This window comes from Hippopotamus amphibius, chromosome 4 (assembly GCF_030028045.1).
Source record: "Hippopotamus amphibius kiboko isolate mHipAmp2 chromosome 4, mHipAmp2.hap2, whole genome shotgun sequence".
NCBI classification, from domain to species: Eukaryota; Metazoa; Chordata; class Mammalia; order Artiodactyla; family Hippopotamidae; genus Hippopotamus; species Hippopotamus amphibius.
In genome coordinates this window covers 156639861-156645201 of record NC_080189.1, presented here as the reverse complement: position 1 = coordinate 156645201, position 5341 = coordinate 156639861, and the positions used below count along the sequence as shown (strand labels likewise).

The window sequence follows — 5341 nt, the reverse complement described above, 5'->3', positions numbered from 1 at the left end:
ACCTTGGGCCCTCAGCAGTGAAAGCACAAAGTCCTAACCACTGGGCCTCTGGGGAATTCCCTGCCTTGCATTTTCTTACTTCTCATGTTCATTTGGTGAACTCCTATTCTTCTTTCATGTCTCTGCTTAGACATCCCTTCCTCCAGGAAGTCTTCCCCATCTTCCTCCTGTGTTTCGTACTCTCTTTTTATGCTTTCAGATGTCTCTGCTTCCTCCATCGTAGCTCCAATTACAATGTAGTCTATCAGATTCTTTTTGTCCATATCTCTCACTAGATGGAAATATTGAGACCATGTCTATCTTACTCACTGTTATCTCTCTGTCAGCTAGCACAGTGGTTGGCACAGGTGGTTACATCCTATTTTTTGAATGAATTATGAATAATAACACAAAAATAGTCTTTTTTTTTGATACTGCAGCTCTCTTAAGGTAAAATCAGCCATACTTAGAGATACCAACATGTAATCAGAAATTGAAAGATCCTGAGTTTCTCTCTTGATATATATCTCCTACAAGTCCATCGCTGGGACTTGTCATCCCATCATATGCTCAGTCTAGTACAGGCAGCCTATAGAAAGAAAGAGTGGGCCAACTGCTTGATTCAGGAGTGCTGAAATGCTGACTATGGTAATAGCTTGAGATGTCACAAATTTCCAGCCCTTACATATTCAAGAATCTATATTGAGCTTCTTATTGAGATATTTAGAAATGACATTTGACACACTGTGCTTGCATTGAACAAACAACAAATATTCATTGATCATCTACTATGTGCTGGACCCTCTTCTGAACATCAGAAAAATCCTTTTAGGAGCTTTCATTCTTGTGGTTTGCTTAATCCTGTAATAAACCAAACCTGCTAACCCCCTCATTACTAATCATAATGTAACATCTGTGGGAAAGACTTTGTTAGACTTGTATATTTTGGTCAGTGTGTAGATTTGGTTTTTTATAACCTGGAAGATGGAAAGATCTTCCTGTGTCTGGGACACTTGAGTAGCACAACTAAACTGATAGGGAATATCTTTGTAGGAAATTTCTGTTAATGGCCTTTTCCCCGTTCCTTCTATGAGCTCTGCTGAATTAGTTTCTGAAAATATTCATCTTATAGGCTTGTTATGAGAGTGAAATGAGGTTATTCATGTAGTACTTAGTTTAGTGCCTGATATTTGGTGACATGCTAATACATGTTCTCTATACCTAAAAGACAAAAATTCAATGCCAATTTTTTTTTTTTTGCTTTGCTTATATAATTTACCAGGCCCAGTGGATTTCTCTCTAGAGCCAGACCCGGAGTATATGTGGAAATGAAGATGCTGTCACCTTGGACAATCACATCAACCACTCTAGGGAGCGTCTTGAATGTGTTAGAGATGGATCCGCTTTGGATACGTCCACTGTTGGGCAGTGAATGTTAATGTATCTTCAGCCACATGGTACCTGTTTGAGAGGGACCCATAATGAGTTGGGTATTTTTTTTTTAAAAGAGAACTTCAGAGTGTATTAAAAGAGGAGCCTTAGTGAAGCTCTGAGGAGATGTGGGAATTAATCTGGTTTGTAACATGATGGAATACAAAAATACAAAGTTAATATAAGAAAACAAAAGAAAGAGCATCATGGAAGATGAAATGATTAATAGACTCAAAAGGATGGACCCACTTGAGAATCTGATGAAGTTGTAGATTCTTGTCCTCGAAAAAGGCACGTAAGCAGTGATACAAAAGTTTTGCATTCAGTTCCATGGAGTTCACAGTCTCCCAGAAGTCCTTCTATAAACACTCTGGATTCTTTATGCCTTCTAAATATAGGGTTCCCTACAGGGAGAGCAATTAGGAGTTAGGAAGACATAGCAGCAGCACAGCATGGAAGGTTTAGGGATGGGAGTGGCTTTTGATAAGAGCAGAGTTTCCCAGAACTATGTTTGACAGAACATGGGCAATCTTAATACATTCTTTTTTTTTCTTTAATTCAACTATAGTTGCTGTACAGTCTTATATGTTACAAGTGTATGATACGGTGATTCACAATTTTTAAATGTTATACTCCATTTATAGTTATTATAAAATATTGGCTATATTCCCCGTGTTATACAGTATATCCTTGGAGCTTATTTTATACCTAGTAGTTCGTACCTCTTACTCCCCTACCCTTATATTGCCCCTCCCCCTTCCCTCTCCCCACTGGTAACCACTAGTTTGTTCTCTATACGTGAGTCTGCTTCTTTTTGTTAGATTCACTAGTTTGGTGTATTTTTTGGATTCTACATGTAAGTGATGTCATACAGTATTTGTCTTTCTCTGTCTGACTTATTTCACTTAGCATGCTGCCCTCCAAGCCCATCCTTGTTGCTGCAACATTCTTAAATATATTTGAAAAAACTGAGATATTTGTATAGTTTTTTTTATATTATCATGTGGCAATATGTCTTAAAGAAATAGTGTATCATATCTGATACATTGCATGCCAGATAACACAACACATAGATGCATGGTATTAAAATGTATATTATTGGCAACATTTACTAAATATTCTTACATGGATGGGTATGGCTTCTTTGATGATGGCTGGTTCATGTATTTTGTTGTAATATCCACATAAATTTGTGATATCAGTTTGTGTTAGGTGCATATTCATTAGGATACTATACAAATACATCCGCTACAGTTCTGTGACTGAAAGGAACAATTCCTCTGGGAGCTCACTTTCTGCAGTCAACTTTAGTTACAGCAACCAAGAAATCGCAATGCGCTGCTTTTGGTGTTCTTTAACACGCCACTTCTGACCCACGTGAAATGCTGGATGGGATGAATGCTATGAGGCACCGCCTTCAGGAGTGAAGGGCTTATGCTCAGCTGCGGGGACAACTCTGAAGGGCTGTCCCAGCACTAGAGCTTCTCTTGAGGCTGGCTAAACCCATCGGCAGGTCTGCATCATCGCTCAACTTTTCCCTCGGCTGACTCCTGCTTCCTTCTCCTGTTTTCCACAGGAGCTGATTCCCAGAGTACTCCCTAATAAAATCTATGCTTGCTGATCACCTCAGAGTCTGTCTCCCTGAGGACTTACCCTGCGACACGGAGTTGGACAGTTGAGTGCTCAAGATCCCTCTAGCGGTCTCAAGCAGCCTAGTTTTTAGGAGACGGTTTCTAATATGACTCTTGCAGGGCAACCATGATTCCTGATCCGTATAACCCCCAAACCCTTTTCTCAGCCCCACTGTTCTTAGAGACCAGGTTCTGGGCAGCAAAACTAATTCCAGACTTTACCTATGGGTAGAGATGAGGCCCAGAGGACATTTCCTGGCTTGGGTAGGATTAACTCAGGAATCACTCAGGCTAAGTGAGGATGAGCTGTCGTCATGGATGTTTGAACTGGGAATACAGAGATTTAAAGTGAAATTCTTTTTTTTTTTTGGTCCAAGGCAGTGTTTCTCTCTCTTTTTTTTCATTATTGACACCTCAAGGAGCCTTTTTAGAGGCTTTTATTCTAATCTCCATTCTCCCCCATGACTTTATTTTTAAGGAGGGAAGGTTTTATAAAAAAAACAATTTTATTGAGATATAATTCACATACCATAAAATTCACCCATTTAAAGTACACAAATCAATGACTTTTAGTATATTCACAATCATCACCACAATAATTTAAGAACATTTTCATCAACTCTCAAATAAACCCTGTACCTATTAATTATAACCCCAGGCCCCTACCTTCATTCCCCGCAGCCTGAGATAATCACTAACCCACTTTCTATTTCCATAGATCTGCCTTTCTGAATATTTCATATGAAAGGAATTATATAAAATGTGGTCATAGGATGGATATAATATATATTTATTTATGTACTGCATATATATCTGTGCTTTATACATAGAGTGAGATTTTTTTATACCCCCTGCGAGGAACCAGTTTTCATTACCCCATTGAGAATGCATGATCCTAGGTGACAGTTTCCACACAGAATTTTCCTAACCAGCTGCAGATATCAAAACTGTGAGTCATTTGTTGACAATACATGATTATCAAAATGAGATCTTTGTGTAATTGCTTTTAATTACTACCTCCACCCCCAGAAACTGGCTACAAATGAACTCTTCATAAGCTTAAACAGAAGTGGGTGCACTTTTTCTGACTAAACCCAAAAGCCTTTATAAATGGAAAAACCTGATCCTTAGAAGCAGCAATCAGGACTCCATCCTTTACCTGCATCTGTCTTTGAACAGACACCAGGGTGAGCACATAACTCAAAATCACTCAGCAGGGTAAGTACTTAATATATTTTTTTACTCGTTGGTGGATGAATCATGTAGAGTTAGAAAGTATGAGCTTTACTTCCAATCCTGCCGCTAACTAGCTGTGCAAGTCACTTCTCCTTCCTGTGCCCCAATTTACTTGTTTGCAAAGTGAAGAAAATGGGCCTCATGACAACTAAGACTTTTACTCATTCCAACTTTCTACAGTTAATACTAATTGTTTCTATTTTAAAGTTACAAATGGCCCTTGAAACTTTTGTAGGATTTTTTATATCAGATAAATAAAATGGGATAATAGTGCCATGATTCTTCTTTGGCTAGTTAATTTTCACTGACCAATTCAAGAAAAAAATATTTATCGACTATTTACTAGGTGCTAGACACTGAGCAAAACTAATATCACTTTTTCCCTCCTGGAACTTAGAATCTGTTGGCAAGAACATGGTGTGTGTGTCTATGGGGTGGGGGGAGGGGAGGATGGAGAGTGAACAAACAAATGAAAATATTTACAAGCAGTGATAGATGCCATAAAATAAAACAAACAAACCCAGTGAGAACTCATATGAATTAGAGGGGGAGGGAGGCTGCTCTTACCTGGGGCAAGCATGGAGGATACAGTCAAGCCGAGACCTGATAGGAGGTCTTCATTCACTCAACACTCAGCAAATAACGATTGAGCTCTTCCTATGGGCCAGGCACTACTCGTGGTGTCAGAAATAGAGCAGTGGCAAAAAATCCAAAGTCCTGGCCTCAAGGAGCTTGCATTCTGAAAGTGAAAAGGGGGCAGAGATGCTCTACAGTCTGTGAGTGTGTGGGAGTGGTGGGCGGGATGGAGTTGTATCTCAGACCAAGGAACTAGCTGGTGGGAAGATGCTGCACAGGTCAGCTGAGTATTTCAGGAACCAAAAATAGGCCAATGTGGCAGGAACATAGCAAGGGTAGGGAAACTTGGTTGGAGAGGTGAACTGGAGCTAGATCATAAGCAGTTTCATGGGCCATGAAAATGAGTTAAAAACGTTAAATGACTATGGCTTATGGGAAGCACTAAGCATGGATTTGAATTGAGCTACTAAATATAGGTTTAAAATGAC

The 5341-nt window shown here is 39.3% G+C and overlaps 1 long non-coding RNA gene across 1 annotated transcript; it reads right to left on the bottom strand.

Annotated features, from left to right (window-relative positions):
* Positions 1-1246: 1246 nt before the first annotated feature.
* LOC130850910 (uncharacterized) lies at positions 1247-5050 on the bottom strand. Its single transcript, XR_009053056.1, has 3 exons — positions 4845-5050; positions 1660-1814; positions 1247-1440 (listed from the first exon to the last, which is right to left on the bottom strand). It is a non-coding gene; the product is annotated as an uncharacterized LOC130850910 (long non-coding RNA).
* Positions 5051-5341: the final 291 nt, after the last annotated feature.